The sequence below is a fragment of the Urocitellus parryii genome, chromosome 2 (assembly GCF_045843805.1).
Source record: "Urocitellus parryii isolate mUroPar1 chromosome 2, mUroPar1.hap1, whole genome shotgun sequence".
Classification (NCBI taxonomy): Eukaryota; Metazoa; Chordata; class Mammalia; order Rodentia; family Sciuridae; genus Urocitellus; species Urocitellus parryii.
In genome coordinates, this window is record NC_135532.1 from 202,665,059 (window position 1) to 202,665,779 (window position 721).

At 31.3% G+C, this 721-nt stretch overlaps 1 pseudogene; it reads left to right on the plus strand.

Moving 5' to 3' along the window:
* The first annotated feature begins 300 nt into the window (after positions 1-300).
* On the plus strand, positions 301-384 carry LOC113199137 (small nucleolar RNA U13; annotated as a pseudogene).
* The last annotated feature ends 337 nt before the right edge of the window (positions 385-721 follow it).

Here is a 721-nt window from a genome sequence, read left to right on the forward strand (position 1 = left end):
ACTTGAAGTAGACTATAATGTGTTAAAGAAGGCTATTGTAACCTCTAAAGCAAACATTAAAAATATCATAGACATAGCTAACTATTCCATTAAGAAAATAAAATACTCTAAATACTTAATACTAAAACCAAAAGAAGAAGAAAACAAGTATCAAAAGACTAAGAAATACAGTGGACAGAAAAATCAAATAGCAAATCATAGGCTAAAACCCAACTACATCAATAACTACTTTAGAGGTAAATGGATAAAATATGAAATTAAAATATAGAGATTGTCTGACAATTTAAAAAGTAAGACCAGATGTTTTTCAGTTCATAAGCATGATGACTGGGTATTCATGTCATCTAAACCTTGTTATGATGTTAGCACATGACCCAGATGGCATTTAAAACAAAACAACAACAGATTAATTTATAAATTAACCAATTTATTAGGAAGAAATAACATTCTTACACGATTATTCATCTAATAAGAAAATTTCAAAATACAGCCTAAATGGGAATAAGAGATAAGCCATAAGCCTAGTTGAAAATTTTAACATTCTTGTGATTGATAATTTTACATGCTAATTTGACTGGGCCAGAGATACCCAGATATCTGGTTAAACATTACTGCTGGCTATGTCCATGCTGGTGTATCCTGAAGAGATCAGTATTTCAGTGGACTGAAAAACACAGTTTACCCTGCTCAGAACAGGTGGGCAACCAATCTTTTGAGGGCC